Raw genomic sequence first — 12,842 nt, forward strand, 5'->3', positions numbered from 1 at the left:
TTTGAATCCTTTTAAAACTCAATGGCTAAACATAGATCCCTTTAAGTTTCTTATAACCTTTTGCAAACATCAGTTCATAGTAAATAGCGATCAGAGTACAAATTCATTATTTACTTCTTGTTCTGCCAAAGTCTGTGATTCACCCCATCTGAGAATCTTCTGCTATTCTGCCTAACTCTTCCAAAGCATCTTGTATCATACCTAAATTAAATCTAATTGATTTCACAACATTTCCCAACCATGTTTGGTTGCAGATCAAAGTGATATGTGTTTCTTCAAAATATGCCATCTTTACACTGGTCCAGAGGTTATCATACCTAATCTCTGAATTGTCTCCTCAAAATGTGATTGCAATTGGCACAGCTGAGGCCACATCGCCCAGTAACAAATTCATGGTTGTAATTCAGTTGGGCGCAAAGAATGGTTCTGTGTATTTCAGACAAAAATCTAGCTTGGGCATCTTTTTCTTTACCAGCCATGTCCGTGGCATTGTCCTAGGCTGCCTTCCTTCATCTTTTAAATTAATACTGAGTCTGAAGATTTTTCAGTTCTTCAGTTAATTTTTTAATGTCTTCTTTGCAGCAGGTGTAAAATCAATGAAACACTTCTTTCAACCTTCTTGGTTTTGTCCTCTGTTTTAACAATGTGTACAATACACTTTAGCTGTTTAACACAACTTTTGTCCCTGCCACAATTTGATCAAATCGGCTTTGATGATTACACCGTTTTAAAATTTCTTGTATGATACTTTGTGTCACTTAATTACCTATTAACCAATAATGATAGATTGAATTCTCCATCCTAGAGAGTGATCATTTGTTTCATAGTTTATTTTCCATCCATATGGCTTGGCCATTCTAAGTATTCAATTTTCAAATTATTTTACTAACCTTACAAATTTTGTTCAGTAAATATCGCACCACAAAATCCTCATTATGCTTTGTTTTTAAAAGCATCACACCCATCCTGTCGAGCTCTGTCAGTATTCCGCATTTATTTGTCTTTGTGGAATACTATCAACTGTTTGCTATTTACTCAGCCTTTTTGTCCCCATCCAGAAATTGCATGTGAGCCTTTTTGTGTGCAAGTGACATTTCATGATGATAATTAAATCTTCACTCAGGGAAGAATGAGGAGTTGCAGGGATTTCTTCTGACCTGTTCAAGCTATGAATTTAATTAGAACAATTTTCTGACTCATTTGCTTTCATTTTGTATTAATAATTAAGTCCTCATTGAATAAAAAATTTGTAATGCCTGCTTCATGTGAGTCAAGTTCAGTGAAGATCTGCTACCATTTTTGGCTTTCAATCTATAAAAATTTAGACATATTACTTCTTTGAAAGCTTTCTCTTTTTCTCAGCACATTGCCTTTTTCTGAGCTACACTTTTATATTGTCCATTTTAATTTCTGTACAATCTCAGCTGGTATTCATTCTCAGTGATCTGGGAACTTCTGCCTCCTGAATCTCCCTTGTGCTATGAAAGACCAACACACTTCATGAATCCTTTAGATCAGCCTTGCAAAGGAAGCGTACCAACCTCTTCTGAATTATTTAAGTTTTAGTATTTGTGCTATCAAAGTAAGCACCTTAGTTAGATTTGAAGTCTCAACCAAGGGCCAGTGGGCAAATGGGTTAAATCCCATCCACTGCCTACGTTTGGAGATGAAGTTTGGTTGAAACACAGCCGTGCCCCTTCACTGACATATTGTCTATGGCTGCTTTGTTTTTACTCCATCACAGCAGAGTGAGTCATTGTACCAAACAGGCCACATGGCCTGCAAAGCTGAAAATACTTATTATTAGGCCCTTCACAGAACAGGTTTGCTGCCTCCTGTCTTAGAAGATGGCAGAGACTCTGTCTGCCAGTTCAGGAGACTCAGGAGAAGTGGGTTTGATCCCTGGGTCAGAAAGATCCCCTAGAGAAGGAAATGGTAACCCACTCCAGTATTCTTGCCTGGAAAATTCTATGGACAGAGGACCCAGGTGGGCCGTGTTCATGGGGTCTCAAAGAGCAGATACAACTGAGTGACTGAGCAGGCGTGTGTGGCGCAGCAGAGCAACAAGATGAAAGCAACCTGGGTCCCCAGGTGAGCTGGAGGCCAGAGAGAGCCCAGGCAGCCGGTATGGTTGAACTGGACCAGTACGGTTGAACTGGACGTTAGAACCCTCTTGAATTGGACCTTAGAAGGAAATAGACGTCTGTCTTTCCTGTGCCCTCTAGATTTTCATGGTGTCAGAATTAACTGCAATGCAACATAAGTAACCGTAACAAATCAGTTTGGTGATGGCTGTGTACCAGTGTGCATATGCGCTCAGTCAGATCAGCCTCTGTGCAATCCTACAGACTGTAGCCCGCCAGACTCCTCTGTCCTTGGAATTCTCCAGGCAAGAACACTGGAGTGCGATGCCATTTCCTCCTCCAGGGGATCCTCCCGACCCAGGGATCGAACCCAGGCCTCCTGTGTCTCCTGCGGGATCCTCCCGACCCAGGGATCGAACCCAGGCCTCCTGTGTCTCCTGCACTGGCAGGCAGATTCTTTACCACTGCGCCACCTGGGAAGCCCTGTGTAGCAGTGAGGTTAGGCCAGGTTATGTTGCACTAGTAATAGCTCTTAAAATCTTAGGTGCTCATGAAATGTAAGCTTGTTTCTCACTCACACTATGTGTCCAGCCACAGTCAGCAAGCTGCTAGTCTGCCTCACAACGTCCCACTCCAGGACACAAGCTAGGGAGCCTCCATCATTCAAGCCATCCCTGTGTGAACTGTCTCTTAAAGCTTCCACCCGGAAGTCACATCTATCGCTTCTGCCCACGTTCATTGGCCAAAGCAAGGGGTGTGCTGTAACAGAGACTTTCCTCAGTCACTTGGATTCCCCTGGAGCCACAGCACAGGCCCCAGCAAGCTGACAGCCTCCCACCTTGTACGTCTATTTCTCTCTTCTATTATCAAGGGATTTCCAGAGCCTTGCACAAGAATGCGGCACAGAAATACAAAGATGTTAGTGTCACAGGGCCAAGCTTCGACAGTGAAAGGATGGGAGTCGGGGCTGCCCCAGCGCCCCTTTGCTCTGACGGCACAATGACAAGGCACAATCCCCGTGGTTTCTGTGGGCTCCCAACCAATCACCTGTACCTTCTCCCCCAGTCCTGTCTCACTGGTCCTCATCCTCACTTTTGTTTCCTGAGATCACTTCCCAGAGATTCTGCACTGCACCCAAGCTCTGTCTCGGGATACACTTTTATGGAGATTCCAGTTAAGATGTTTGGCTGTGCTTAACTTCAAGGGGAAAGCCATCTCAACGAGACTGGAGGATGAGAATAGCTCCACTGCCTCCCATCTTTCCAGCGCCTTCCTCAGCTCAGTTCCAGACATTCGTGTTCCACCTGCTGCAGTCACAGTGAACTAGGCGTTGTCCCCTGGACCTGCTGGCACTTTCCTGCCTCCGTGACACGCGCCATGTTATCTGCCTGGAGTACTCTTTCTTTCGTGTTTTTAATATCTGGAGTCCAAATTACTCCCTAATTTAAGACCCAATGTAAATATTGCTTCCACGCTGTTTTATCTGATCCTACCCACCCCTATTCCTACATCCCGGGATGGGAAACAAATCCTTCCTTCCTCTAACCCTAATAGCCTTTTACACTTCTCACTTCTTACTGTGCAATATAATTATTGCTAGATTTTATCTGCCTTAATATAATATAATCTCCTCAATGACAAAAATTTTTTTTCCTCAATCCATCTTAATCTCTCCCATTGCCTAACATAGCACTAGAACATAATAAAAGCCATTGGCTCATACATGACTGGGAATACCTGGTTCTCTTCAATTAGAGATGTATTTACCCCACACCCACTGTGCTAACTGGAACACATTTCCCTATTAAAAACTAATGCAGAAGAAAGTTGTTTATGTTTGTGTACCAACTTTGTAACAACTCAGTGTAACTTCTTTCTCCTTGATAATAAATGACTGGTTTCAAGTAAACATAATTTGATTATTTGCTACCTTCCAGAATACATGCATATTCTTATTTAGTGCATCTGAGTTGTGTGTAAACTTTATTGAAAACAGAAATGAGAGTGTCTTCACCTCTGTATACAGTTTGGTTCTCCTAATACAAGAGACTTCAGTAACAAGAAAATCTTGCCCTTTTAATAATAATGCCAAACAATCTCAACAAGACTCCAGATGATAACATTCCGAAGGAATGTGAAAACACAGTATAACCTTGAAGATGATACACTCCCCTCGAGCCCCATGGCAAACTTCTCAGAAGTTCAAGGAAGCTATGTGCTTGAAAATTTCAGCACCACTATTGTGCTACAGTTTTAAAAGGGGGGAGTGGGGCAGACAGACGGCCCATGGTTTTAGGAGACATCCTTCATTGCGCTGATGGTCTGATGGCTCCAGACTCAGAGAAATGTATTCATGTAACAAATGTTGACTAGATTCCTGCTAAGTGGTGGGCCCTGAGTTCAGGATGGTGAGCAAAAAGCGTGGTTCTTGCCCTCAAAAGAACTCACAGTCTAGTGTGGGTGTGGTTGGGTACAGAGCTGTCTTGACCTTACTATTCCTTAGCTGTGTGATCTTGGGTAAGTCGTTAGTTGTGTGTCAGGCAACGTTTATGTTGTTGCTTATAAAGAAGATAAAAATCCAGCAGATAAAGTATCACCTTCTTGCTGAGAGACTCAAAGGAGATTGTCTGGGTGGCTCTGGATATAGATATCATGGGATGTGTCTAGACCTAGATATCATACCCTGGCAGGGTATAAGTACAGGAATGGAGGTCAAGATGGACCTCCAGGGGCTACCAGAGTTATGTGCACATTTTTTTTTTTCCTCAATGTCAAGGGCATGTAACTCCCTGCTGGCCATGCCAGGGAGAAAGGCAGCTGTGTCAAGAAATGGTGTCTTGACTGGAGGGAATCATGTGAACGTGTCCAGAGGAGGAAAAACCTAAGAAACGTACAGTTGGCCCAAATTCAGACTTGCTGACTCTTCAAGAAAATTAGAGACACCAAGGGAATATTTCATACAAAGATGGGCTTGATAAAGGACAGAAATGGTATGGACCTAACAGAAGCAGAAGATATTAAGAAGAGATAGCAAGAACACACAGAAGAACTGTATAAAAAGGATGTTCACGACCCGGATAATCATGATGCTGTGATCACTCATCTAGAGCCAGACATCCTGGAATGTGAAGTCAAGTGGGCCTTAGAAAGCATCACTACAAACAAAGCTAGTGGAGGTGATGGAATTCCAGTTGAGCTGTTTCAAATCCTGAAAGATGATGCTGTGAAAGTGCTGCCCTCAATATGCCAGCAAATTTCGAAAACTCAGCAGTGGCCACAGGACTGGAAAACGTCAGTTTTCATTCCAATTCCAAAGAAAGACAATGCCAAAGAATGCTCAAACTACCACACAATTGCACTCATCTCACATGCTAGTAAGGTAATGCTCAAAATTCTCCAAGCCAGGCTTCAGCAATACGTGAACTGTGAACTCCCTGATATTCAAGCTGGTTTTAGAAAAGGCAGAAGAACCAGAGATCAAATTGCCAACATCCGCTGGATCATGGAAAAAGCAAGGAAGTTCCAGAAAAACATATATTTCTGCTTTATTGACTATGCCAAAGCCTTTGACTGTGTGGATCACAAAAAACTGTGGAAAATTCTGAAAGAGATGGGAATACCAGACCACCTGACCTGCCTCTTGAGAAATCTGTATGCAGGTCAGGAAGCAACAGTTCGAACTGGACATGGAACAACAGACTGGTTCCAAATAGAAAAAGGAGTACTTCAAGGCTGTATATTGTCACCCTGCTTATTTAACTTATATGCAGAGTACATCATGAGAAACGCTGGGTTGGAAGAAACACAAGCAGGGATCAAGATTGCCGGGAGAAATACAATCACTTCAGATATGCAGATGACACCACCCTTATGGCAGAAAGTGAAGAGGAACTAAAAAGCCTCTTGATGAAAGTGAAAGAGGAGAGTGAAAAAGTTGGCTTAAAGCTCAACATTCAGAAAACGAAGATCATGGCATCTGGTCCCATCACTCCATGGGAAATAGATGGGGAAACAGTGGAAACAGTGTCAGACTTTATTTTCGGGGGCTCCAAAATCACTGCAGATGGTGATTGCAGCCATGAAATTAAAAGACGCTTACTCCTTGGAAGAAAAGTTATGACCAACCTAGATAGCATATTCAAAAGCAGAGACATTACTTTGCCGACTAAGTTCCGTCTAGTCAAGGCTATGCTTTTTCCAGTAGTCATGTATGGATGTGAGAGTTGGACTGTGAAGAAAGCTGAGCACCGAAGAATTGATGCTTTTGAACCGTGGTGTTGGAGAAGACTCTTGAGAGTCCCTTGGACTTCAAGGAGATCCAACCAGTCCATTCTGAAGGAGATCAGCCCTGGGATTTCTTTGGAAGGAATGATGCTAAAGCTGAAACTCCAGTACTTTGGCCACTTCATGAGGAAGAGTTGACTCATTGGAAAAGACTCTGATGCTGGGAGGGATTGGGGGCAGGAGGAGAAGGGGACGACCGAGGATGAGATGGCTGGATGGCATCATGGACTCGTCTGAGTGAACTCCGGGAGATGGTGATGGACAGGGAGGCCTGTCGTGCTGTGATTCATGGGGTCGCAAAGAGTCGGACACGACTAAGCGACTGAACTGAACTGAACTGAACTGAACTGACTTTCACAAAGCCAGTCCTTACTGGCCAACTGGAAAAACGTGCCACGTGAAGGAGGGGAATGGTTTGCGAAGGTGAGGAGGAAGTAGGGCTGGAGGGTGTGGGGAGGCCTGGAGCTGGGACGGTATCCGGCTATCTGTCCTCCACTTCTCTGGAAGGCTTTTTTCAATTCATTTCCCAAGAATTCATCTTAAGAGCCCTGGTAAGAAATATTTTTAAAGTATTGATTTTAACTGAGGGAGATAACGAAAGAATACAAGTTTCCTTATCACAAGCTGTTTCCAAAACCACAGAGATTTAGGCGCTGAGAACAGTGTTTCTAAGCCTTTTTTTTCCCCCATTACTTTCCCCGCTAAGGAGAAAAAAATAAATTTAAAGTTAATTTAAATGAATGAATACATTTTAACTTTAAATTTCTCCCTGTTGAAAGATAATAGAGTACCAAGGGCTAGGATTTTTGTCAGTTTTGATTGAATTTTGGAAGGTCAAAAACTATTGTAATATCTATGTTACAGTGGTCACCCCTTCAAGGGTAGTATCCCCTCTGTTGAAAATGCACACTCTGGAAAGCAGGGAGAATTCTTCAACAAATTGGAAAATAGTCCGCAGGATCCTCCCATTCGAGGTTCCCAGGTCCCACAATACCTAGTGTTCCGATTACATACTAGACTCCAAAGCATGTGGCATCAAGGAAATAGACCTGGGGTGCCAGGGACCACCAGGAAGTAGGTGTCCCTGGGATGCATGTGTCTTCAAGGTTCTGCCTCAAATACACCCTGATCTGAAATCAAACTATGAAAAGAAGGAAAAACCAAAGTCAACACATACAAAGAACTTTCAGAAAGCAATTTAAGTTTAAATGCCAGATTGATTAGGTAATATTTATTTTACACTTATTCTGTGCAACACCTGATATAAGACATTCAACTAGATTTGTTGATTTCTTTTTTTAATCTGTTTGGCTGTGCCTGGTCTTTGTTGTGACACACAAGATCTTTGATCTTGGGTGCAGCATGTGAACTCTCAGTTGCAGAGTGTGGGATCTGGTTCCCTGGCCAGGGATGAAACCTAGGCCCTCTTCATTGGGAGTGGGGAGTCTTAGCCACTGGGCCACCAGGAAAGTTCCTGGGTTTGTTGATCTTAATGTCAGTCTTTCGTTGGCCATTTGGAACTAAGAGGTTAGGATGTTGTGTGAGTCTGAAGTTGGAGGCGAGGAGCCACCTCAGTGGTTTTCACAAAGGAAGTCTTTTCCATCTTTATGTGCAGCCATTCAGGATGGATTCAGCAATTCATTGGTTTGAAACATGATTTGCAAGCCTGACTTGAAGAAAGTTCTCAGAAAAACAAAGGTAGGGAGACTCTTCACCAAGCTCATCTACATTCTAGAAAATTCTAACAGGAAGCGAATCAGAAGGTGCAGCAGATCTTACTCAATTTTTCTAGGAGCCTCGGCATGGACTATTTTGTGGAGCTGAGCTAATACCATTCTGGTCTGAAGGACCAAATGTCCTCATGGCTTACAAGGACATGTCTGTATAAATTGTTTCTGATTTGAAATGCTGTTTCTTTGTCTTTCCGTCTTAGTTTCTCGGTGCACTTTTAGACTTCTGCCAAAGATCTGATACTCAGGAGAAATTAAAATCGACAGGGAAATTAATTGGCCAGATTCTTATGTAGTGATGGTGCTCTGCAGGAGAATTCTTCTGTGGAGAAAACTGAGCTCCTTGAGGACATGCTGCTGCTGCTGCTGCTGCTGAGTCGCTTCAGTCGTGTCCGACTCTGTGCGACCCCAGAGATGGCAGCCCACCAGGCTCCCTTGTCCCTGGGATTCTCCAGGCAAGAACACTGGAGTGGGTTGCCATTTCCTTCTCCAGTGCATGAAAGTGAAAAGTGAAAGTGAAGTCGCTCAGTCATGTCCGACTCTTAGCGACCCCATGGACTGCAGCCTACCAGGCTCCTCCGTCCATGGGATTTTCCAGGCAAGAGTACTGGAGTGGGGTGCCATTGCCTTCTCCGTCCTTGAGGGCATAATTAAAGGTAATTCGAATCCAGATGTGAGACAGAGAGGAAGATCAGGACAGAGGCTCAGCACGAAATCTTATGGTGGGGGTGGGCAGGAGAGGGAGAGGGGAGAGCTGCAGGCAAAACAAGCTCTTAAGATGATAAACACTTTAAGTGTGTTGTCACCAAATCCACCTTAACCATATCAAGTCTGTTTCACGTCACTGGGCAAAAGAAATTTTCATTCTCGTGTGACAGAAACGTTGGGTGAAACCAGACTCACAAAATTAGTCCAGTGGATTAAACTTCAGCACTCAGGGATGAAGGAGGCAGCATTTCATTATCACAGTCAGTGCACATCAGGCAATAGATAACATCTTCTGGTTGAGACTTCAGTTGTATTTTATTAGGAACTGGGCAGAAATACTAACTTGCAGAGACTTGAGAGCCATTTAGCGTCTCGGCTTAGTAGTTACGCAAAACGCTGGAGGCGAAACCATCAGCCAGCTTTTCCAAAGGAGCAGAGCAGCACATTGGGATATTATAGGTATTTGTATGAAAGAGAAATCTCAAAACGCAAATGAAGGAACAAATTAAAGCATGCATTTATTAAGTGTGTGGAACCCGTGAAGATTAATTCGCAGAGTTTCTGCAGGTCCATTTATGATACATAAAGAGAAATAAATGTGATTTGACTGGCTTTTCACCACTGTTGAGCAATCATGACTTAAATGAAGCACATGGGTGCTCTCTGCCTTGCAGTCCTCAGGCACCTTCTGGTAATGCCTTGGACTTCCTAAGCAAGAAAGCTTGAAATTATTTAATTTCCTTGTTGAGGTTGCTCCCCTGGTCCCATCAACATTATCATTCATGTGGGAACAAGATGGAAACTGTCAGATCAAATCCACTGTTGTAATATATATGCCTAGAGATGTAAACAACTAGAAAAGAATCCTTTAGCAAATACTCTGCTGTTTTGACACGCTACCAAGTGAAATGAGTACTTTTTGAACAATTTGATTAGTGCAGAAAGTCAGTCTGAATAATATTGGAATCAGGAAGTGTTCTTAAACTGAATGCTTTCTGGTCTACTTACTTCAAATCAACTAGACATCTCTGCTGCTTTTTGTGTTTTATGAACACAGTTATTAAACATCACCCTTCCAGTGGGGTCCATCAGAGGTGAAGTCAATTGCACACACTTGCCCACAATTATGAGTTGGGCATATAATATATGTAACCAAATGCAATTTTAATTATATGCATTTAATTTATAAGTTAAAACAAATTTTATAAATATGACTATACAGATTGGGGGAGGAAGGAGTCCTTTATCAGATCAATGCCCTTTTGGTTTGAAAATAGTTCTTCCTTAAGCATAATGTAGACAGTTCAGGAAGTTGCAACCTGGTAAATGTAAGTAGCTTGGACTAAGACGTTGGATTTCTGTCAGAACCTTGGCAGTGTCTGAAGCACTTTAGTTCTCATAACTTGGTGGAGATTGAGAATGCAACAGATATCTAGTGAGTAGAAACCAGGAAGCTGTTAAACATCCTAAATGCAGGGGACAGTCCTCCAGGACAAAGAATTATCCAATGCAAAATACCAATAGTGCCAAAGGCAAAAAAAAAAAACTCTGAATTTTAACCAAGTGGTTAAAGCTTTCTTCAGGCACAACTGTCAAGCCTTAGCATTTATCCGTATGATCAGGAGGTGCAGAGAAGGGAAAGCGCTGAACAGGAAGTCCTGAGGTATTTCTAGTCCTTGCTCTGTCAAGGCAGTGAAAAAAGATTTAATGCCTTAAAATTTTAAATCAATGAACTTAAAGAAGTTAAGTATTTGCAGAGACTTGATTTCCTTATAAGTTAAATAAGGACTCCTAAGATTTGCATTTCCTAGAACCCTTAGCTATGCTTTTTCCATCAAGCTAAACCTCAACTTCTTATAGTATCTTGCTATTCATAGAATTATTTTATATCTATCATTTCCTTTGTTGATAACAGAAATATTATTTACTGATTATTTAAGTTGGTGTATTTGAAGAAAATTAAAATCCTATCAACGCTTGGGATTCTCCAAGAGACAAATTGCCTTTCCACCCATCAAGAAGAGGAGGCTCCATCCCATTCCTTTGAATCTGGGTTGGTCTTAAGACTTGCTTTGGCCAATATAATGAGTACCAATGCTGTACTAGTTCCAAGCATAGGCTTAAATCAACTTGGCAGCTTCCACTTGTGCTTTTGAATTATGGTGCTGGAGAAGACTCTTGAGAGTCCTTTGGACAGCAAGGAGATAAAACCAGTCAATCCTAAAGGAAATCAACCCTGAATATTCATTGAAAAGACTGATGCTGAAGCTGAAGCTCCAATATTTTGGCCACTTGATGTGAAGAGCCAACTCATTGGAAAAGACCCTGATGTGAAAGATTGAAAGCAAAAGGAGAAAAGGGCAGCAGAATGAGATGGTTAGATAGCATCACCAACTAAATGGACATGAACCTGAGCAACCTTTGGGAGATAGTGAGGGACGGGGAAGCCTGGTATGCTGCAGTCTGTGGGGTCACAGAAAATCAGACGTGACTTAGCAACTGAACAATGACAGCAACAAAGCTATAATGTCCCGTATCCCACCTCCCTATCTTTGCATACAAAAAGTTTTTATTTTCTTCATCTAACCATTGTAAATACATTCAAATGTAGTATCATACACCCTGCATTTTTATTGTAGGAACACCTCTTCCATGTTGCCAAACTGCTTTCTAAAAGAAGTATTTCCATTTATGTTGCTAACCAATTTTATCAAAAATCCTACCAGACAGAAAATAATTGTTTTAACACTTAAAGCTTGTTTAGCTGATGAGAAATCCTATTTGATTGTTCCTGGCAATGGCAACCCACTCCAGTACTCTTGCCTGGAGAATCCCATGGATGGAGTCGCAATCCATGGGGTCGCAAAGAGTCTGACATGACTGAGCAACTTTGCTTTCACTTTTCATTTTCATGCATTGGAGAAGGAAATGGCAACCCACTCCAATGTTCTTGCCTAGAGAATCCTAGGGACAGGGGAGCCTGGTGGGCTGCCATCTAATGGGGTCGCACAGAGTCAGACACGACTGAAGTGACTTAGGGGCAGCAATGATTCTTCTTATACAGGAATATATACAATATTTACTTCACAAGAATTATCTCAGAATCACATTATCTAGACATTGAATACAGTCAGTAATTAAGACCAAAAGAAATCAGATCTCCCAAATTTCCCTACCTTTCCATTTAATAATTTTTATACCTCATACAACTAGAAGTTCATTCACATGACATAGTTAAAAGAAAAATGGTATAAGGGCAAAAAAGGATGATAAACCCAGCATTCAGTTATTTAGTAAATGCAATCAAACTGTGAACAAGTCATTCTGTGCTGTTTTTTGAAATACAACAAGAATTTTAAATTGACTGTTTTAGCTAGTGGGCAACTACAATTATACCAGACAAAGATAAGGCAATTGTGTAAATATTATATTTTTGGAATCTACAATCATGAGAACAGATGAGATTACTCAAAAGATTATACAGATGGAAAGCAGCTCAGGACTAAGCCAGCACTGACAATAACACAGTGTGGACCGTCTTTTAAAAGATGCCAAAAGACCACTCATGTCATGTCTGACTCTTTGTGACCCCATGGACTGGGGCCCACCAGACTCCTCTGCCCATGGAATTTTCCAGGCAAGAATACTGGACTGGGTTACCTTTTCCTCCTCCAGGGGAGCTTCCCAACCCAGGGATCAAACTCATGTCTCTTGAGTACCTTGCATTGGAAGGCTAATCTTTTACTACTAGAGCTACCTGGGAAGCCCAAAAGACTAGAGCTGTTGTTGTTGTTCGTCACTCAGTCATGTCCAGCTCTTTGTGACCCCATGGACTGCAGCACACCAGCCTTCCCTGTCCTTCCCCATCTCCTGGAGCTTGCTCAAACTCATGGCCAATGAGTCGGTGATGCCATCCAACCATCTCATCCTCTATCACACCCTTCTCCTCCTGCCCTCAAGCTTTCCCAGCATCAGGGTCTTTTCTAATCAGTCTGCTCTTCTCATCAGGTGGCCAGAGTATGGAGAGGCCTACAAA

Source organism: Oryx dammah, unplaced genomic scaffold (genome assembly GCF_014754425.2).
Source record: "Oryx dammah isolate SB20612 unplaced genomic scaffold, SCBI_Odam_1.1 HiC_scaffold_22, whole genome shotgun sequence".
NCBI lineage: Eukaryota > Metazoa > Chordata > Mammalia > Artiodactyla > Bovidae > Oryx > Oryx dammah.